The 23,421-nt window shown below is 45.8% G+C and overlaps 1 pseudogene; it reads left to right on the forward strand.

Annotated features, from left to right (window-relative positions):
- The window catches only part of LOC119309064, a 35,570-nt pseudogene extending 13,910 nt beyond the window's left edge, over positions 1-21,660 (forward strand).
- The last annotated feature ends 1,761 nt before the right edge of the window (positions 21,661-23,421 follow it).

Raw genomic sequence — 23,421 nt, forward strand, 5'->3', positions numbered from 1 at the left:
CCCCGCCCCATCGTCGCCGCCCCGTCCCGTCGCCCCGTCGTCGCCGCCCCGTCGTCGCCTCGCCGGTGAGCTCACCCCGGCCGCCAATGTTCACACACACACAGTACTACACACACACGCGCGCGCGCGCGCGCACTACACACACACACACACTACACACATTAGTTTGTTTGTTATAAATTTTTCTGTTTTTTAGTTATAGAAATGTTAGAAATTATTCTGTTTCTTAGTTATATAAATATTAGAAATGTTAGTTTTATAGAAATGTTATAAATGTTTTCTATTTTTTAGTTATAGAAATATCTATAGAAATGTTAGCATTTTTTCTGTTTTTTAGTTATATAAATATTAGAATTGTTATGGAAATGTTAGTTATATAATCAGGAAATTTTAGAATTAGTTTTAGTTAGATGAATTAGATTAATGTCAAATTGTTAGAATTTGCATATATATAGAATTTTAGTTATCCACAATCCAATCATTTAAAAAATGTTACTTTTGCGGGCATATAGTATTTGTTCTCGATGATATGCCCGGCCCGCATCCTCGCCGTCGACCCGTTCGCGACGACGTCATGCTTCAGGGGACCCATGTCCGGGACTGGGCTCCGCCGGGCTGGCACTGGGAGGTGCTACCTGGAGGGGCGCGCCGCTTGGTGAGGAACCCGACCTCGGGTCCCGTCGTCGACCCTGATCTTCTTTGGTGGCGTTCGCGTGGGCCACATTCGGTGCAGAGGCAGCCGGCCCCGCCGGAGGTGGTGCGTCGCTGTGTCCGGGAGGAAGATGAGCACGTCCATCGCTACATGGCTGCTATGGACGACGTTAGGTTCTCCACTACTTGGCGGGTTCTTTGGGCAGATGACCGGAGATATGATCCTGTGATGGTTCCTTCTCTTTGGGTGTGCACCGCCCGCGCCCCAGGAACCGCGAGTGGCGCCCTAGATTCTTCTGTAGTACTTGATCTTTATTAGGTACCTAGCCAGTGATGTATTCGATATATAGTATTCGAGACGATGTATTCGAGATTATATATATTAAGACGATGATGTATTCGAGATTATATATTCGAGAGGATGTATTCGAGATTCAGATTTTCCTTTGATTAATTGCATCCATGAATTGTAATTTGAATACTAATTTTTTTATATTTCTTCTGTATTATTAGTAAAGTAAAAGCTATGGCGGACAATACCGGCAGAGAGAGAGAAGAGAATTGTTCGACATCATACGCAGCCCTCACAGGCTAGATGGTCTGAATGAAGCAGATGACGACTCCCAATATCTTAACAATACCGGAGAGGGTGATGAAAAGATATTCGATCTCGACGACCGGGCTGATGAAGTCATGAACTATGATTATGATTATGACACAGACAATGTTTGTGATGACACAGACAATGCTGATCTTCAAATAATAAACACTAACGGCGAGGTATATTTATATAAGCATGCATCATGGTGATCATCACATGTTTTTTTATTGAAGATATATTAACGAATCGATCTTTCTTCTTTCAGCCCTCCGGATCGAGCAAATCTGCTTCTACAGACAGCAAGACAAAGCGAGGCCCGGGCAGATTGTTGAAGGATGGTGTAAAGTACCACATCGAATCCATCAAACCTAGTGGCGAACCCCTCACGCCTAAGAACATTGCGAACAAGTGGACTCATCAGTGCGGAGTTCTTGTGAAGGACAAACTCCCGATCTCCATTCAAGAATGGAAAGAGCCAAAGACTAAACGTCCAGGTCTTACTTGGGTCGATGGCAGAGCCAAAGAAGACCTGGTGAAATCTCTGATGGAACATTTCACCCTACCAGATCATTTCACTAAAGCAGATGTGGACAAAGTCAAGGCCGCTGCTCTTAAGAAGATGGCAATTGCATTCAACACCCACAAGAAAACTGTATGGGCCAACTACCTCCCTAATGAAAGGAAGACTCCAGATTTCAAGGGAACACTGGAGAAGCAAAGAGAACATTGGGACAATTTCGTGACCTTCAAGGATTCAGAATTATCTAAGGAACAGTCGATGAAAAACAAGGCAAATGCCGCAAGAAAGACGCAGTTCCATAGGCTGGGTCCAGGTGGCTACGCGGTGGCATTGCCTAAGTGGGATAAGTCTGAGCAAGAGATGGAGGATGCAGGGGTCACTCCGGTTACCCGGCACTGGCCCCCCAGGTGCAGAACTTGGTTCTATGCGCATGGGGGAGCGTTGGACCCGAAGACAGGCGGAGTTTCGCGGAAGGCAAGTAAAAGGAGCCGAACAAAAGATAATTGACGCAATAGATGAAGCTCGAAGGGGGGTGTTCACGCCCAACAGAGAGAACGACGAGCTTACGCGCGCCCTAGGAAATCCTGAACACCCAGGAAGAACACGAGGCATGGGCGTTATTCCCTGGTATGAGGGCTTTTCAGAATGGAACGAGGACTACAGGAGCCGTGCAAGAAGGAAGATGGAGGAGGAGAAGAAAAGGAAGCTGAAGGAGGAGCACAGGAAGCAGGACGTAGAACGCCTTCAAGGCCTAGAAGCAAGGCACGCGGACCTGGCACTCAAATTCCAGCAGCAGCAACAGCAGATCGACTCACTTAGCCAGGAAAGGGGGTCTCAGCAGCGGCAGCAGCAAGCGGATGATCGTCCAGCTTTGGATAGCACCGTCCCATCCATGCCGAGAAGCAGCGTTGGTTCTGCCCCGGGCGACACGCTGCTGGATAAATACCCCGTGGATGACATCATAGAGAACACTAACTGCGAGCTACACTCCAAAATGAAGAACATATCCATGAAGGTGGCGGACGGCGTTGCTTTTCCAGTTACCCCCGAAGCAACTTACCATTGCATCCCGATTCTAGAGGGCTATGCTCGTGTCATGGTTGATGAAGTGGTGGACCCATATTCGGGGCTAACGCTTGACATTCCTGGAGGTGAAGACGAGCACACACTCGGAGAGGCCATACATCGTATCATCCTATGGAGAAAGGATTGCATAATCTTTCGAAGTCCACCGACACCGCGTTGTCTGCCGACTCCTCGAAGTCCGCCACCGAGTCAGCAGACTCCCGCTCCTCCAAGTCCACGAACGCGTGAGACTCCTCCTCCTCAAAGTCCACCACCTCCTCCAAGTCCCCGAACGCGTGAGCTGACTCCTCCGGTTTCAAGCCCGGCACAGCGTCATGCCACTTCTCCGGTTGCAAGTCCGGCACCGTGTCAGGCCACACCTCCTGCTTCAAGTCCGGCACATCATCAGGCCACTTCTCCTGGTCCAACTCCACGTCAGCCGTCTCCGCCGTCTCAGCAATCGCAGAAGAGACATCCCGCAGCTTTGGTGCGTAGCGGTACGAGTTGAGGTAGTTCAGGAAGTACAGGCGAAGGCAAGCGATATAAATATGGTCCAAGCCTCGCTCCTCTTCCTCAGAGGCCTTACGACATGAGTAAGGAGCAAAACACAGCCATAGTGCAAGCCCAAGTGGACGCCCATTTTGGACCGAAACCGACACCACCGCCAAAGGAGAAAGTGCCTGAGAAAGTAATTGACCACTTCATTCGTATGGCTAGAGAACCAGCTCCCAAGCCTGTTGACTCGGACTATGAGCGCCAAATCAGGAAGGCACATCGAGCACGACTACAGAAGGAAGCGAGCTCAAGCTTGAGCCAACAAACAGCTGGCAAAAAATGCGGGAAAACCGTTCCCCAGTTGGGAGAACAGGCGGCGCAAGCGATCCCCCCGCTTGTTGTGCCAACAACACATGAGAGGAGTAGTACGCGCGCCAAATATTATTGTGGGCAAACCGTTAGCGTTCCCCAGCATGGCGATGTGGTAATAACAGAGGATCATATAATGCAGGCTCAAATGCTCAATATCTCTGTTGGACAACTCCTCGAAACTGAGCCCATGCCTACGCTTAAAGAATCGGAAATATAATGGCAATATGTCCGGGGCAAACCTTTGGTCCATCCAGACAAGGTCAAGGACCTCCCAACGAGAATGTATCAATTGCATCAATGGTACATGAACATTACCAAGATTTCCAATCGAGAGTCCCTCATGGTGAATGTCAAGCATGAGCATTATTACCATGAGAAAGCTCTGGCCATTGAGTATCCAGAACTATTTCAGTTATTTAATCAAGACGCACTCGACAAGTCTATCGTCAGTTGCTATTGGCTGTAAGTGATTTCTTTCTGTAATTTAAGTATCAAGCTAGTTATGTAGTGATAATTTTGATCAATCATTACATGTAATTATCCTCACTATATTCTTTTTTTGTGGTATTATATGCAGGATGAAGATGTATGAAATAAAAAAAGCTGGACGCTATGGCGTTGGGTTCATTGACCCAAATACCATTAATCAGGACATATGGGAGATTGAACATTGTAAAGCTGCTGTAGAGGAAAGCATGCTAGAGTTCTTGAAGCGCCTCAATACCTTCGAAGATATACTACTTCCTTACAACTTCCCGTGAGTCACACTGTCTTGTACTACAAATTCTGTTTTTGCTTACTAGCTAGCTAGATGTTAATAATTAAGTGTATACGGTTTACGGTAGTTGATTAATTTTATGCACATGCCCGCTTAATTAAGACATGCAAACGTGTGCGTATGCAGTTGGCACTGGGTCTTGATAGACATTAAAGTTGAGGAAGAAAAAGTTGAATTACTGGACTCACTAACTAAAGAAGATAAAGACTACACCATCGTGAAGGGGATAGTCAACAGGTAATTTCAATAATTATTAACTATTAGTTCCTGATATGAACTATTTAATAACCCCTTTATTAATTTTCTTTGTCGGCGGGCAGGGCATGGGCAAAGTTCATCGCGGTGACTCCAGGAGAATGGAAAAAAATTGTTTTGGCATCGACCCAAGGTTAGTAATTAAGTAGTACTAGCTAGCTACCATCTCTTTAATTCTTGTTTCAATATCATTAATTAATTATTATGCTTGATTAATCATTATCTGATTCAATTCCATTCTCGTAAAGGCCCTGAGGCAGGCGAAAGGGAATAATCTGTGTGCATACTACGTTTGCGAGAACATTCGCATGATGACGTGCGAAAGGAGCAGATCTGATAGACAGGACTGGGTACGTTTTTGTCAGAACACTATTCACACCATTATCGATATCTAGTCACACAACTAAGGGCATCTCCAGCCGTTTGCCCCCCTAGGAGGCATTTTTTCGCCTCCTGGGGGGTTGCCGGCGAGAATTTTGGGTTGGGGGTGAAAAGATCTCTAGCCGTTTCCACCCCCAAGCGAGGCCGTCGAACGCGTCGCCTTCCAGTAGCTCGCGCCCGCGCCTGGCCGTGGCCGCCCTCCGCTGCTCCGCCCGCGCGTGCACGCACACACCGGCTCCCCCCTGCTCGCTCGCGGCCACGGGGACGGCCACTGCGAGGATTAAGAAGACGGAGGCCCTTCCCGCCCCGGCCATGCGCGCGCGATCCCCTCCCCGGCTATGCGTGCTCCGATCCGGCCACGCGAGCCACCCGCCACAGCCACGCGAGCGCGAGCCCCCGCCCCGGCCATGCATCGTGGAGTGCACGGGCGGGTGCACCGACGCGCACGTCGACGCGGTGAGGATCCTGGCCACCATGGCGCCGGAGATGGTGCCCTACCTGACCCGGGACGACACGGAGAAGCGTGGACGGGTCAAGATGGCCGTGGAGGCCATGGCTGCCGTCTTGTCTGCGGGCGGAGTCAGCGAAGATGCCAAGAAACCGATCTGGTGAGGATCCTTAAGGAGGCTGCATCACCGGCAACCATCCTGTGCATGGCCGCGGAGGCGCTGCTGTGGTTGTCCTGCTGCGCGGGAGGCGGGGAGCAGAAGATGAGGGAGGCGCTGGCAGCCATGCCGGAAGTGGTGGGGAAGCTGCTGGTGGTGATGCAAGGGGACTGCTCGCCGCGACGTCAAAGATGGCCGGCAAGCGCGAGCCCCGCCCCGGCCATGCGTTGTCCGCTCCACGCCGGGCACGAGCCCCTCTGCGGCCATGCGTGCTCCGCTCCGGCTGTGTGTGCGGTAGGTGGCGGATGGAAAAGAAGAGGAGAGAGGAGAAAGAAAAAAGAGAAAGGAGAGGAGAGAGGAGAGAGAGGGAAGAAAGAGGGGCTGGCAAGTGGGCCTGTGCATGCAAAAAAGACATGCCGGCGTCCCCAGCTGCCCCCCTGGGGGCTGGGTTTGGGGTGGGTGTGCCGGCGCTAACTTCCGTCAAATCCGGGCGAAAAACTGCTTCCTGGGGGCCTGAGTGGGGCGTTTTTTGCCCGCCGGCGTCTAAAAAGTGGCCTGGGAGGGCGTCTTGGGGGGCCGGCTGGAGATGCCCTAACACACATGCATATTGATCTCCTTCTTAACAGTTCAGATCGGTAGGGGATAAGCCCCTACCATCGGACCGCATACAAGCACTTCAAGAGGAAATAGCTGGATTTTTGCTTGACCAGGTCATAGATCCGAAAGGAGAATACTATTACCCGCTACCGCCCCCATGAACCACTTGTCATCGTGCTCCGAAGGCACCAAGGCAACATGTAGTAGAAATTGTATATGTATATACATGTGTATATGTGTGAATAGTTAATGGTGTTGGTTGTGAGACATTCGATGATATATATTATATATATATATATGCGGTTCTACGTACGAGAAAATATATTTAATATATATGCATAACGTGTACAATTTGTAGTATCGTGAAATACCAGCAAACAAAAAAGAATTAAATGGAAAATAAAGCCAAATTGAAAACACAAAATTAAAGTAAAAATTAAAAAAAAACACAAACATTTAGTACCGGTTGGTGTTACCAACCGGTACTAATGTTCTACACGCACACGGGCCTGGCTCGTGCCACGTGTTTGCACTTTAGCGCCGGTTCGTGACGAACCGGTACTAAAGGGGGGGGCTTTAGTCCCCACTCTTTAGTGCTGGTTCGCCAATCGGCACTAAAGGCCGTCACGAACCGGCACTAAAGCCCGGTTCTGCACTAGTGAATGCAACATACCATGATATGCCGATCTGAAGGAAATATGCCCTAGAGGCAATAATAAAGTTATTATTTATTTCCTTATTTCATGATAAATGTTTATTATTCATGCTAGAATTGTATTAACCAGAAACATAATACACGTGTGAATACATAGACAAACATAGTGTCACTAGTATGCCTCTACTTGACTAGCTCGTTTATCAAAGATGGTTATGTTTCCTAGCCATGGACAAAAGAGTTGTCATTTGATTAATGGGATCACATCATTAGGAGAATGATGTGATTGACATGAACCATTCCGTTAGCCTAGCACTTGATCGTTTAGTATGTTGGTATTGCTTTCTTCATGACTTATACATGTTCCTGTAACTATAAGAACTATGCAACTCCCGTTTACCGGAGGAACACTTTGGGTACTACCAAACGTCACAACGTAACTGGGTGATTATAAAGGAGTACTACAGGTGTCTCCGAAGGTACATGTTGAGTTGGCGTATTTCGAGATTAGGTTTTGTCACTTCGATTGTCGGAGAGGTATCTCTGGGCCCTCTCGGTAATGCACATCTTTATAAGCCTTGCAAGCAATGTGACCAAATGAGTTGGTTACGGAATGATGCATTACGAAACGAGTAAAGAGACTTGCCGGTAACAAGATTGAACTAGGTATTGGATACCGACGATCAAATCTCGGGCAAGTAACATACCGATGACAAAGGGAACAACGTATGTTGTTATGCGGTTTGACCGATAAAGATCTTCGTAGAATATGTAGGAACCAATATGGGCATCCAGGTTCCGCTATTGGTTATTGACCGAGAATAGTTCTAGGTCATGTCTACATAGTTCTCGAACCCGTAGGGTCCGCACGCTTAACGTTACGATGACAGTTATATTATGAGTTTATGAGTTTTGATGTACCGAATGAGTTCGGAGTCCCGGATGAGATCGGGGACATGACGAGGAGTCTCAAAATGGTCGAGACGTAAAGATTGATATATTGGACGACTATATTCGGAGTTCGGAAAGGTTCCGAGTGATTCGGGTATTTTTCGGAGTACCGGAGAGTTACGGGAATTCGCCAGGAGAAGTATTGGGCCTTATTGGGCCATACGGGAAAGAGAGAGGGGCTGCCTAGGGCAGGCCGCCCCCCCCCCCAAGGCCTAGTCCGAATTGGACTAGGGGGAGGGGCCGCACCCCCTCCTTCCTTCCCTTCTCTCTTCCCTTTCCTTCTCTCCTACTCCTACTACATGGAAGGTCTCCTAGTTGGACTAGGAAAGGAGGGAGTCCTACTCCCGGTGGGAGTAGGACTCCTCCCTAGCGCGCCCTCCCTTGGCCGGCCGCCCCCTCCCCCTTGCTCCTTTATATACGGGGGCAGGGGGGCACCCCATGACACACAAGTTGATCTACGGATCGTTTCTTAGCCGTGTGCGGTGCCCCCCTCCACCATATTCCACCTCGGTCATATCGTCGCGGAGTTTAGGCGAAGCCCTACGCCGGTAGAACATCATCATCGTCACCACGCCATCGTGCTGACAGAACTCATCCCCGAAGCTTTGCTGGATCGGAGCCCGGGGATCGTCATCGAGCTGAACGTGTGCTGAACTCGGAGGTGCCGTACGTTCGGTGCTTGGATCGGTCGGATCGTGAAGACGTACAACTACATCAACCGTGTTGTCATAACGCTTCCGCTTACGGTCTACGAGGGTACCTGGACAACACTCTCCCCTCTCGTTGCTATGTCATCACCATGATCTTGCGTGTGCGTAGGAAATTTTTTGAAATTACTACGTTCCCCAACAGTGGCATCCGAGCCTAGGTTTTATGCGTTGATGTTATATGCACGAGTAGAACACAAGTGAGTTGTGGGCGATACAAGTCATACTGCTTACCAGCATGTCATACTTTGGTTCGGCGGTATTGTGAGATGAAGCGGCCCGGACCGACATTACGCGTACGCTTACGCGAGACTGGTTTCACCATTACATGCACTCGTGCTTAAAGGTGGCTGGCGGGTGTCTGTCTCTCTCACTTTAGCTGAATCGAGTGTGGCTACGCCCGGTCCTTGCGAAGGTTAAAACAACACCAACTTGACAAACTATCGTTGTGGTTTTTATGCGTAGGTAAGAACGGTTCTTGCTAAAGCCCGTAGCAGCCACGTAAAATTTGCAACAACAAAGTAGAGGATGTCTAACTTGTTTTTGCAGGGCATGTTGTGATGTGATATGGTCAAGACGTGATGCTATATTTTATTGTATGAGATGATCATGTTTTGTAACCAAAGTTATCGGCAACTAGCAGGAGCCATATGGTTGTCGCTTTATTGTATGAAATGCAAACGCCCTGTAATTGCTTTACTTTATCACTAAGCGGTAGCGATAGTCGTAGAAACAATAGATGGCGTAACGACAACGATGCTACGATGGAGATCAAGGTGTCGCACCGGTGACGATGGTGATCACGGCGGTGCTTCGGAGATGGAGATCACAAGCACAAGATGATGATGGCCATATCATATCACTTATATTGATTGCATGTGATGTTTATCCTTTATGCATCTTATCTTGCTTTGATTGACGGTAGCATTTTAAGATGATCTCTCACTAAAATTATCAAGAAGTGTTCTCCCTGAGTATGCACCGTTGCCAAAGTTCGTCGTGCCCAGACACCATGTGATGATCGGGTGTGATAAGCTCTACGTCCATCTACAATGGGTGCAAGACAGTTTTGCACACGCGGAATACTCAGGTTAAACTTGACGAGCCTAGCATATGCAGATATGGCCTCGGAACACGGAGACCGAAAGGTCGAGCGTGAATCATATAGTAGATATGATCAACATAGTGATGTTCACCATTGAAAACTACTCCATCTCACGTGATGATCAGTTATGGTTTAGTTGATTTGGATCACGTGATCACTTAGATGACTAGAGAGATGTCTGTCTAAGTGGGAGTTCTTAAGTAATATGATTAATTGAACTTTAATTTATCATGAACTTAGTCCTGGTAGTATTTTGCAAATTATGTTGTAGATCAATAGCTCGTGTTATTGCTTTCATATGTTTATTTTTATATGTGTTCCTAGAGAAAACTATGTTGAAAAATGTTAGTAGCAATGATGCGGATTGGATCCGTGATATGAGGTTTATCCTCATTGCTGCACAGAAGAATTATGTCCTTAATGCACCGCTAGGTGACAGACCTATTGCAGGAGCAGATGCAGACGTTATGAACGTTTGGCTAGCTCAATATGATGACTACTTGATAGTTTAGTGCACCATACTTAACGGCTAAGAATCGGGACTTCAAAGACGTTTTGAACGTCATGGACCATATGAGATGTTCCAGGAATTGAAGTTAATATTTCAAGCAAATACGCGAGTTGAGAGATATGAAGTCTCCAACAAGTTCTTTAGCTAAAGGATGGAGGAGAATCGCTCAACTAGTGAGCAAGTGCTCAGATTGTCTGGGTACTACAATCGCTTGAATCAAGTGGGAGTTAATCTTCCAGATAAGATAGTGATTGATAGAATTCTCTAGTCACCATCACCAAGTTAGTAGAACTTCATGATGAACTATAGTATGCAAAGGATGACGAAAATGATTCCTGAGCTCTTCGTGATGTTGAAATCGACGAAGGTAGAAATCAAGAAAGAGCATCAAGTGTTGATGATTGACAAGGCCACTAGTTTCAAGAGAATGGCAAAGGGAAAGAAAGGGAACTTCAAGTAGAATGACAAGCAAGTTGTCACTCCCGCGAAGAAGCCCAAAGCTGAACCTAAAGCCTGAAACTGAGTGCTTCTACTGCAAAGGAAATGGTCACTGGAAGTGGAACTACTCCAAATATTTGGTGGATAAGAAGGATGGCAAAGTGAACAAGGGTATATTTGATATACATGTTATTGATGTGTACCTTACTAGTGTTTATAGTAACCCCTGAGTATTTGATACTTGTTCGGTTGCTAAGATTAGTAACTCGAAACAGGAGTTACAGAATAAACAGAAACTAGTTGAGGGTGATGTGACGATGTGTGTTGGAAGTGGTTCCAAGATTGATATGATCATCATCGCACACTCCCTATACTTTCGGGATTAGTGTTGAACCTAAATAAATGTTATTTGGTGTTTGCGTTGAGCATGAATATGATTAGATCATGTTTATTGCAATACGGTTATTCATTTAAAGTCAGAGAATAATTGTTGTTCTGTTTACATGAATAAGACCTTCGATGGTCATACACCCAATGAACATAGTTTGTTGGATCTCGATCGTAGTGATACACATATTCATAATATTGATGCCAAAAGATGAAAAGTTAATAATGATAGTGCAACTTATTTGTGGCACTGTCGTTTGGGTCATATTGGTGTAAAGCGCATGAAGAAACTCCATAAAGATGGATTTTCGGAATCACTTGGTTATGAATCATTTGATGCTTGCGAACCGTGCCTTTTGGGCAAGATGACTAAAAACTCCGTTCTCCGGAACAATGAAACAAGCTACTGACTTATTGGAAATAATACATACCGATGTATGCGATCCAATGAGTGTTGATGCTCGTGGCAAGTATCGTTATTTTCTGACCTTCACAAAATGATTTGAGCAGATATGGGTATATCTACTTGATGAAACATAAGTCTGAAATAATTGAAAGGTTCAAAGAATTTCAGAGTGAAGTGGAAAAATCATCGTAACAAGAAAATAAAGTTTCTACGATCTGATCGCGGAGACGAATATTTGAGTTACGAGTTTGGTCTTCAGTTAAAACAATGTGGAATAGTTTCACAGCCCACGCCACCTGGAACACCACAACGTTATGGTGTGTCCGAACGTCGTAACCGCACTTTATTGGATATGGTGCGATCTATGATGTCTCTTATCGGTTTTACCACTATCATTTTGGGGTTGTGCATTAGAGACAACTGCATTCACGTTTAAAAGGGCACCATCTAAATCCGTTGAGACGACACTGTATGAACTATGGTTTAGCAGTAAACCTAAGCTGTCATTTCTTAAAGTTTGGAGTTGCGATGCTTATATGAAAAAAGTTTCAACCTGATAAGCTCAAACCCAAATCGGAGAAGTGCGTCTTCATAGAATACCCAAAGTTAACTATTGGGTACACCTTCTATCACAGATCGGAAGGCAAGTTATTCATTGCTAAGAATGGATCCTTTCTAGAGAAGGAGTTTCTCTCGAAAGAAGTGAGTGGGAGGAAAGTAGAACTTGATGAGGTAACTGTACCTGCTCCCATATTGGAAAGTAGTTCATCACAGAAATCTGTTCCTGTGACTACTACACCAATTAGTGAGGAAGTTAATGATGATGATCATGAAACTTCAAATTAAGTTACTACAGAACCTCGTAGGTCTTCCATAGTAAGATCCGCACCAGAGTGGTACGGTAATCCTGTTCTGGAAGTCATGTTACTAGACCATGATGAACCTACGAACTATGAGGAAGCGATGATGAGACCAGATTCCACGAAATGGCTTGAGGCCATAAAATCTGAGATATGATCCATGTATGAGAACAAAGTATGGACTTTGATTGACTTGCTCGATGATCAGCAAGCCATGTTAAATAAATAGATCTTCAAGAGGAAGACGGACATTGATAGTAGTGTTACTATCTACTAAGCTCGACTCGTTGTGAAATGTTTTCAACAAGTTCAAGGTGTTGAATACGATGAGATTTTCTCACTCGTATCGAAGCTTAAGTCTGTCTGAATCATGTTAGCAATTGCCACATTTTATGAAATCTGGCAAATGGATGTCAAAACTGCATTCCTTAATGGATTTATTAAAGAAGAGTTGTATATGATGCAACCAGAAAGTTTATGTCAATCCTAAAGATGCTAACAAAGTGTGCAAGCTCCAGCAATCCATCAATGGACTGGTGCAAGCATCTCGGAGTTGGAATATACGCTTTGATGAGTTGATCAAAGCATATGGTTTTATACAGACTTTTGAAGAAGCCTGTATTTACAAGAAAGTGAGTGGGAGCTCTGTAGCATTTCTAATATTATATGTGGATGACATATTGTTAATTGGAAATGATATGGAAATTCTGGATAGCATGAAAGGATACTTGAATAAGAATTTTTCAAAGCAAGACCTCGGTGAAGCTGCTTACACATTGAGCATCAAGATCTATATAGATAGATCAAGACGCTTGATAAGATTTTTCAATGAGTACATACCTTGATAAAATTTTGAAATAGTTCAAAATGGAACAGTCAAAGAAGGAGTTCTTGCCTGTGTTACAAGGTGTGAAGTTGAGTAAGACTCAAGACCCGACCATTGCAGAAAATAGAAAGAGAATGAAAAGTCATTCCCTATGCCTCAGTCATAGGTTCTATAAAGTATGCTATGCTGTGAACCAGACCTATTGTATACCTTGCTCTGTGTTTGGCAAAGGAATACAATTTTGATCTAATAAGTAGATCACTGGACATGGGTCAAGAATATCCTTAGTGAGGACTAAGGAGACGTTTCTCGATTATGGAGGTGATAAAAGAGCCCGTCGTAAAAATTACAATGATGCAAGCTTTTACACCAATCCAGATGACTCTAAGTCTCAATCTGGATACATATTGAAAGTGGGAGCAATTAGCTAGAGTAGCTCCGTGCAGAGCATTGTGGACATAGAATATTTGCGAAATACATACGGCTCTGAATATGACAGACCCGTTGACTAAGCTTCTCTCACGAGCAAAACATGATCATACCTTAGTACTCTTTTGGGTGTTAATCACATAGCGATGTGAACTAGATTATTGACTCTAGTAAACCTTTTGGGTGTTGATCACATGATGATGTGAACTATGGGTATTAATCACATGCAGATGTGAATATTGGTGTTAAATCACATAGCGATGTGAACTAGATTATTGACTCTAGTGCAAGTGGGAGACTGAAGGAAATATGCCCTAGAGGCAATAATAAAGTTATTATTTATTTCCTTATTTAATGATAAATGTTTATTATTCATGCTAGAATTGTATTAACCGGAAACATAATACATGTGTGAATACATAGACAAACATAGTGTCACTAGTATGCCTCTACTTGACTAGCTCGTTTATCAAAGATGGTTATGTTTCCTAGCCATGGACAAAAGAGTTGTCATTTGATTAATGGGATCACATCATTAGGAGAATGATGTGATTGACATGACCCATTCCGTTAGCCTAGCACTTGATCATTTAGTATGTTGCTATTGCTTTCTTCATGACTTATACATGTTCCTGTAACTATGAGAATTATGCAACTCCCGTTTACAGGAGGAACACTTTGGGTACTACCAAACGTCACAACGTAACTGGGTGATTATAAAGGAGTACTACAGGTGTCTCCGAAGGTACATGTTGAGTTGGCGTATTTCGAGATTAGGTTTTGTCACTTCGATTGTCGGAGAGGTATCTCTGGGCCCTCTCGGTAATGCACATCTTTATAAGCCTTGCAAGCAATGTGACCAAATGAGTTGGTTATGGAATGATGCATTACGAAACGAGTAAAGAGACTTGCCGGTAACAAGATTGAACTAGGTATTGGATACCGACGATCAAATCTCGGGCAAGTAACATACCGATGACAAAGGGAACAACGTATGTTGTTATGCGGTTTGACCGATAAAGATCTTCGTAGAATATGTAGGAACCAATATGGGCATCCAGGTTCCGCTATTGGTTATTGACCGAGAATAGTTCTAGGTCATGTCTACATAGTTCTCGAACCCGTAGGGTCCGCACGCTTAACGTTACAATGACAGTTATATTATGAGTTTATGAGTGTTGATGTACCGAAGGAGTTCGGAGTCCCGGATGAGATCGGGGACATGACGAGGAGTCTCGAAATGGTCGAGACGTAAAGATCGATATATTGGACGACTATATTCGGAGTTCGGAAAGGTTCCGAGTGATTCGGGTATTTTTCGGAGTACCGGAGAGTTACGAGAATTCGGCAGGAGAAGTATTGAGCCTTATTGGGCCATACGGGAAAGAGAGAGGGGCTGCCTAGGGCAGGCCGCGCCCCCCCCCCCCCAAGGCCTAGTCCGAATTGGACTAGGGGGAGGGGCCGCACCCCCTCCTTCCGTCCCTTCTCTCTTCCCTTTCCTTCTCTCCTACTCCTACTACATGGAAGGTCTCCTAGTTGGACTAGGAAAGGAGGGAGTCCTACTCCCGGTGGGAGTAGGACTCCTCCCTGGCGCGCCCTCCCTTGGCCGGCCGCCCCCTCCCCCTTGCTCCTTTATATACGGGGGCAGGGGGCACCCCATGACACACAAGTTGATCTACGGATCGTTCCTTAGCCGTGTGTGGTGCCCCCCTCCATCATATTCCACCTCGGTCATATCGTCGCGGAGTTTAGGCGAAGCCCTGCGCCGGTAGAACATCATCATCGTCACCACGCCGTCGTGCTGACAGAACTCATCCCCGAAGCTTTGCTGGATCGGAGCCCGGGGATCGTCATCGAGCTGAACGTGTGCTGAACTCAGAGGTGTCGTACATTCGGTGCTTGGATCGGTCGGATCGTGAAGACGTACGACTACATCAACCGCGTTGTCATAACGCTTCCGCTTACGGTCTACAAGGGTACGTGGACAACACTCTCCCCTCTCGTTGCTATGTCATCACCATGATCTTGCGTGTGCGTAGAAATGTTTTTGAAATTACTACATTCCCCAACACGATCAACCATGGTACTTGTCAAGCGGGTCACGAGTGGCATCCTGACGAAGTCGGCATGTGGCGAAATGATGTCCCATAGGTTGCACACCTCCTCCTCACTCAACTTCATTCTTTTAGCTACGATGGCTTCACCAAGTGGGTCGTCATCATCCTCATCATCCTCATCATCCTCATAATCTTCTTCTTTGTTGACATAAATCACGGCCAGCTTGGGTCTTTCTGCTCTGAAGGAGAAGCCAACTCACCACCGGTGATACGCATGTGGGCGATGAAACGGACCCATCCATATCCTCCCACTGCGTCATATTTCGTCCTTTCTCGACCTCCATAGTGTAGGGCCCCCCAGGAGCCTCAAAGGTCACAGAGTCTCCGGTCAGCTTGTTGAATTCTAACCTCACGTTGCATGGGATGATCTGTGTACAAAAGGCAAAATGATATATACATAATGCATTAATGCCAATAACACTAAAAATAAAATAGTAGTTACTAGTTTCATATAGTTTATTTCCGCCGCATGAAGAAAACTAGACTCGAAGTAGATGCCGAACAACGTGCCAGTTGCAAGGCTGCTGGCGCACCTTGACTTGCACCGTCGACATGGTGGTGGTGGTGGTGGCGCCATTTCCCTAAAGCAATATGATTAAAGGATTAACGATCCAAAAAGTAAACATAAAGTTTTCAATACACATCAGGTTTTGAATAATATACACATCAGGTTCACATCATAGAGAATACACATGAGGTTCACATGGCAAGCAAAATAACAACTAAATTGTAGTTCAGTTCAGACAATAACCTAATAGAGATCATGTAACCCAAACGGATCCTAATAATAAGATAAATGGCATATTGCCATTATTGCGCAAGCAGACAAGCAAAAGTAGTTCAATCCAGGGGAACACTTTATCTATTCCCACATCCAAAAGTTGAACCAGCTTAGAATCTTCCAAAACAGCACGACACAAGATTCACAAAACACAATAAGTAAACATCCATTCCACCTTTGGCATCAGATGCACAATAAGTAAACATACAACTCTCTGTCATCTGTGTTTTCTTTTTCTGAAATTTACCAAAAATGGGCTCACTAACAGCATCAGATGGATAGCGATTTGGGTCCATAGGGGGCTTTGAAAATTTACACCTTGCTCCTTTGCCCAAAGAGGCATTGCAAAATTGACAAAGCCCCCTATGGAGAACAAGGAAGCAAAGTTTATGTACAAAGATTTAGTTGCAGAAACAGAATTCACAAGTGGCTGAAAATGTAGCCAACATTTTCTACTACAAAATATAAGCACCAGACTAAGAGGTAATACAAGGGAAGAACAATCGCACACACAGACAAAATGTAAGCATTTTTTTTTCAAAACGGGCGTTAGCATATATTGAAATGCGCACCATAACAACTTGGCAATTTGAGCATCACCACACACAGATACTCTCTTCAACCTGAAAGAGTATCGAATCAAGCATTGCTTTTTCCATGAAACCACATAACAGTGAGGGCTTCTTGGTCATATATTTATATGCATCAACAAAAAAGCTAGTGGATCAAACTCACACATAGGATAGCTCAAGAGGATACAGACATTTAGACCTTTAAGAAGAACTGGCACAATCAACATCATTCAGATGAAAGGAGGAGCATTCATGACATAACCCTAGTGTCAGGAAAGAACCCCTCTCTAAACCCTAGAACACTAGGCACCGCCGCCACCACCACTGCTCCAGGGGCAGCAGCCAAGAATTGAAACCCAAGTTTCAATTATATGTGCTATAAGCCTCTACTTCTCTAGCTACTTCTCTCTACTCTCTCCTAAGTTTCGGTGAGCAACAAAAAGCCTCTACTTCTCTCACCTAACCCCTCTCTCTACTCTCTCCCCAATCACGCGAGGAAACAAGCCTGGAACACGTCGCATCGAAGCGTGGAGCCACCGTGCAATCCCTAAATCCCAAAACATGGCGAGCCGCCGCAGCAAATCGATTGGAGCCTAGCTAGTGTGGCGCGCGCGGGAAGGAGGAGATCGAGGGGGACTTACGGGGCTGAAGCGTCGGAGGAGGCGAGAGGCGACCGCGCGTGGTGGCGGCGCACGGCATCGTCGACGAGGGTGAGGCGGCCGGGGACGAACCCTAACCGCGGCGGTGTCGTCGGGCGGAGGGGATCGATTGTGAGAGTGAGGGGGTGCGGGGGCGCTCGGGCCGGTTTTCTTTTCCTCTAGTAGTAGCGCTGGTTAGAGGTCGGTGCTACTATTAAGCCCACCAGCTGTAGCGCCCGTTCAAAACAAACGCTACAGGTAAGTGGGCTACTGATTTTGCCCTACGGCCCATGTAACAGTAGCGCGGCCCGAGCAAACAAATGTTGTTGTTATTTATTAGTAGTAGCGTGTTTTCTGCCAAGCGCTACTGGTAAATACTAGTAGCGTGGGGTCATAAACAGGCGCTACTGGTAAACTTCTATCTATAAGAATTTTCCTAGTAGTGTTTGTTCTCTCTTTTCCTGTTCACAACAGGTTACACGCACATGCATGTCTGACAATATCTCTCCCCTCTTCATCTCAAAATCCATCACTTTTACTTCCCTTATCACAGTTTAGATGGTTCATATCTTTAAAACCAAAACCCATTTTTTTTGAAATTTGTATATATTTGAACTCCTCACATCAAGACCTTTAGAATAAGATCAATCTTGGATACATTCCGAACACCTTAAAATTCTAATGTTTTGATACATTTTTCACTAGATATCTGGCTGAAATGATTTCTTAATGTGTGTAATACCAAAAAGTGAGTCAAATTATTTTCTTGAAATTAGTCAAATTATTATTCTAAATTAAGTGAAATTATTTTTTCTTTTTGAATTAGTAAAAGCAGTGTTTGTACTGAGTAAACTCAGCATTTTGAAATGAGTGAAATATGTTCATGAAATTTAAACTCTCTTAAAAGATATTCAAGATTGGTCTTGTTTTAAAGGCCACGTTGTCAAGAATTCAAATATATAAGAAGATTTTAAAATGAGTTTTTTATTCAAAAGATTTTCAACGAAAGAATATCTCACAAGAAAATAAAATGCTGACTTTTGTATGGATAGTTGATTATGCACAAAGGATGACTTTTGCATTATAGGGCCCATGTATCACTATTCCATTATTAATGCTCTAGGACAATTCTTAGGTCTATCTGACAGAGTATATGTGGTATTGTACATAGGACCATGCACAGGACCTCCCGTGCATGGGAGAAAATTCAGTCTCGATCAGAGGGGATCGAAGCAGATGGGCCGAGGAAACCTCGCGTACTAAATAGGGCCTTGAGGTTTTGCGGGTTTTCTGGGCCACGCGAGGAAAATACCCTCAAAACCCCTCCAAACCTCTTGTACCAAACGAAGTGATCATACAAGATAGGGGGGGTGGCTCCTATACAGCGCTGCAGGCGCGCGTTAACGATCTGGCGCCTGCGGTGCTGCTAGAACGGGCCGGCCCATTAGCGTGCTGCACTAAGTTTTTTTCTAGTTTTTTTTACGAAAATAAAAATATGAAATGAAGAAAAGGTTTACAGATTTAAAGAAAAAAGTTCATCCATTTGAAAAAATATGTTCATATCTTTAAAAAAGGTTCATAAATTTTGAAAAAGCTCATGAATTTGAAAAAAAGTTCATTCAAATTGAAAAAAAGTTCATCCAATTTAGAAAAAGTTCATTAAATTTGAAAAATGTTCATAAAAATTGAAAAAAAATTCATGTATTTCTAGAAAAAGTTCATGGAACTGAAAAAAAAGTTCATAAATCAAAAAAAGTTCATCCATTTTTAAGACAAAATTTTCATTAAATTTCAATAAAGTTCATCAATAATAAAAAAAAGTTCATCAATCTCAAAAAAGTTCACAGATTTTTCAAAAAACAAATCGTCAACTGGCGCCTAGATGGGCAGGCCCATTTATGGACGCCACAGGCGCCAGTTAACAAAATGCACGTTAACTGGCGCCTGTGGCGCCAAATAGGAAATGCCCAAGATTGGGCACCCGGCTAATCATGCATCATCACTTCTTCCTAAGCAAGAGACTCCACCTTCTTTCTACACGACACCCCAGAACGAACAACGCGCAAAAACCATGCCAAGAAACCAAGCATCCTGTTAACTGCACGCAGCGCGCCCCGTGATTACCACTGCTTGTTGGCACTTAGCAGCCTACAGCAAAGACAACAAGGCCAGGATCACAAGAGCATGTCAGGTGTTGGATCGAATCCAACTACAGCGGCAGGCGGCAAACGCACGCCCCTGCGACTGTTCCAAACGTACCCCGCCAAGCCAAGGATATATTAATCATACGTACGTACGTATCCGATCAGTCTGCTTGCGCCAAGAATTCAAGCTGCTGCTGTTCCCTTGTTCCGATCTACACCGCACACTGCACAGTACAGGGAGGAGAGGGGGCGCGCACGGAAGTCGGTGTCAATTTGTCCCTGTCGTCGTCGGTGGAACAACAGGGTAGGACGAACGCGGCGGTGACCACACGGGCGGGACGGGGCGGGCCTCGTCGTGATTGTTGCGTTGCGCGTGGCCGGTCACAGGCTCCTGCATGCGCATGTGAGGCGACGCTCTCCATGCAGCTTAGCGTCCGTTCATCCATCCTATTCGCCCGTTCTGGCAGGACGTGGACGTGGAATTGGATGGCCCAAAACCCAATTAAGCTGAGGAAAGAGACGGTCTATTCATTCGTTGTGGTTTTTGCACCTAGTGGAAACTTTCAATCATGTAATGGCGTAACCGTTCAATCATGTACTCCCTCTATAACAGTTGATAATATAGTCGTATCTTAAACTGATGATGTGAATAGGAGCAGACAGTAAAAAATAAGTTACAATGGGAAGCCTAAATATGTGGCAAGACAGAGGTAGCATTTCTTACGATTTTCCTTTGCTTCACCTCATAATTTATCATACGTCAGCGGCGGAACTACAGCAAGGCCGAGTAGGCTGTGGCCTGTCCAACCCATGACTTTTCTTTTTCTATTGTATACCTACTTTTGGGCTATGAAAACAAGCCTAGTATTTATTCCTTCCAGTCGGCCTGTTCAACTGTTTGGGCTAAACTCCGGTTCTATCCTACATGACACTCATAAGATAGCATCATATAATATTTAATTCAAAAGGTTCTCAAATGAGTTCTCAAGGATTAGAATTCATAAGATTTTTTCACATATTTATTTCTTTATTTATCCATAGGACTGAATTCTATAGAAAATTTTCCTCAAGATTCCTTTGCGGTACATTTCACAGAAAACTCTTGTTGTGCTTTGTAATGATGCAGTTGTGGTGGGCAACAACTTCCTAGCCCACAACCTGACCATCGAGAACGCGGCCGGCCCGTCCAAGCACCAGGCGGTGGCGCTCCACGTCGGCGCCGACCTCTCGGCCTTTTTACCCGTGCAGCTTCATGGGCTACTAGGACACCCTCTACGTGCACTCGCTCCGGCAGTTCTTCCGCGAGTGCGACATCTACGGCACCATCGACTTCGTCTTCGGCAATTCCACCGCCATGCTCCAGAGTTGCAACCTCTACGCCCCCCTCCCCAACCAGAGCAACACCTACACGACACAGGGCCGGACCGATCCCAAACAGAACACTGGCATCTTCGTCCAGAAGTGCAAGGTGGACGCCGCCTCTGACCTCGCCGCAGTGCAGTCCAGCTTCAGGACCTACCTCGGCCGGCCGTGGAAGCAGTACCGGCGCACCGTGTTCATGCAGTCTGAGCTCGACATCGTCGTCGGCCCCGCCGGCTGGCTCGCGTGGGACGGCACATTCACGCTCAACACGCTCTACTACGCCGAGTACCAGAACACAGGGCCCGGCGCCAGCACGTCCGGTCGGGTTGCGTGGAAGGGGTGCCACGGCATCATTAGCGCGTCTGAGGCCAGCACCTTCACGGTGGGGTCCTTCATCGACGGCGACGTCTGGCTCGCCGGCACATCCATCCCGTTCTCCGGCGGGTTGTGAGTTGTGACCGACCAATTCTATCACAAAGCACCCAGTCTTAAATTTAAATACATCGGATACCGTGGAGAGACACTTGCCTGATTCTTCTATTAGTTTTGTGGCATTTTTGTCACGGCAATAATTTTTGTGGCTTATGTGTTGGACACCGCTAACGCCCACACGTGTGGTGGGAGTCAAACCCGTCCACACGCCTTATAGCACACAGACTACGTCATGTCACCGTATGCATGCACGTTGAAGTATTTTTAGATTTTCTATTTTTAAAATGTGTGAAGAGATGATGTCATCTCAGCCACACGTGTAGGCGTTAGTTTTTCCGTATGTGTTTGGTTATTGTTTATGTGGTTTGGTTAACTAGCCAGGTGCCTCGGGCAATTGTGCGGTAAATGTCACCATTCTGTTTATTTTAGTTTTGACACGTATAAATGTATACTATCGTGCTCTCTAAGAAATAATATATTAACGGAAATGTTAACGTCCACATGTGTGGGCGTTAGGCATCTCAGCCACACGCCTCCATCGCCGTCCAGCAGTCTCTGCATGAATCTTGGCACGTTTTGGCTGATTTTGTTTGCCACGTAGGACAAGGCGCGTGTGTGGTGTGTGACATAGTTTGCCCACACGCCGATTGCCTCCCCGCGGTCAGAGGTTGCCACTCGGGGCGTGCGGTGGAACTGCTATGCGCCCGCACGCGACGCTCGTTCATTGTTGCCGTCAAACACGTCGCGCACTTTGCCCCTCCCCCTCCCCTCACGGTTCCATTTACTCCTCCCCTCACTTACCCGCACAACCCACCCCGCAGTTCAGTCGATTGGAGGAGAAGGCGAGAGGAGAAGGCGACGGCAGAGGCGGAAGAGTCGACGGCATTCGCGGCCGTCGGTGGGGCTCGCCGGACCGGAGCGTCTTCACCGGAGCGCCTGCAGGTTGAAGGTAATGCTCCCTCCCTCGATCAAAATCCTGCCAGCATTTCTCCCCTCCCCTCCGTGGTCAAAGCTTCGCTCGAGATTCATCGAGATTCAGGCGGGCTCGCCATGCGCCGGCGTTCCCGCCGACGGCGGAGACTTGCGCTTGCGGTTTTCGGTGGCATTGAGCAGTTTCGTCGCCGCCGCGGTGGCGGTCACGCCGGTGTGGTTCGGCCTCTCCGGAGCCAAATGCTGGTTGTGCCTTGGAATTAGGTCGTCGTTTTTCTGTCCGATAGTTGCTCGTCGCCTCGGAATGCTATTTTGCGATCAGTGTAGTGAGAATTTTGTTCATGAATTTCAAGTTATGATAGTTGCCATCGAACCCTAGATCTAGGTAGTTATTTTCAAAGCGCAGTATGAATGCGAACATGGTAGTTTCAGTAACTAGCTGCACCATATGGCAAATAATTTCCTGATCGAGTGTGATAGTTGCCACAAATATGTTTTCCATGTGGCAACTAACTTCGTGCTCATGCTATAGTTGTTGCCACGCTGCAGGCATGGTAAAGTGTAGTAAATATGTAGTCATGGCAGTTTCAACAACTGTGTGCACTGGATGGCAACTAACTCCCACATCAGATGTGGCAGTTGCCACATATATGCTTTTTCATGTGCAAGTATTTTTTGTGAACACAGTATGGCTGTTGCCATGTTGTAGGCAGGATAATGTGGCAAATTAACTGCACTACAGACCCAAATTATGTGTGTTTGCCACGCTGACTTGTGGAAACTGACAAAATAATATGGCATGGTAAAGTGTAGTAAATATGTAGTCATGGCAGTTTCAGCAACTGTGTGC

Source organism: Triticum dicoccoides, chromosome 5B (assembly GCF_002162155.2).
Source record: "Triticum dicoccoides isolate Atlit2015 ecotype Zavitan chromosome 5B, WEW_v2.0, whole genome shotgun sequence".
Lineage (NCBI taxonomy): Eukaryota > Viridiplantae > Streptophyta > Magnoliopsida > Poales > Poaceae > Triticum > Triticum dicoccoides.